Genomic DNA, 205 nt, shown 5'->3' with positions numbered 1-205 from the left:
TGACGATGACACTTATGAGCCAGAAGTCGCTTCAAAAGCTTCAAAGGATGATTCCGCCTGGCTTGTAGATGATGGCAGTGCTGATGTTCCTCTTGGTAAGGGTGGATACAGTGATTTCAACAAGAAGTCTTCAGTTAGTGACGATGACACTTACGAGCCAGAAGTCGCTTCAAAAGCTTCAAAGGATGATTCCGCCTGGCTTGTA

Source organism: Plasmopara halstedii (assembly GCF_900000015.1).
Source record: "Plasmopara halstedii genome assembly, contig: Scaffold_658, whole genome shotgun sequence".
Classification (NCBI taxonomy): Eukaryota; Oomycota; class Peronosporomycetes; order Peronosporales; family Peronosporaceae; genus Plasmopara; species Plasmopara halstedii.
The sequence above is the reverse complement of the archived record's forward strand: the minus strand, read 5'-3'. Positions refer to the sequence as shown.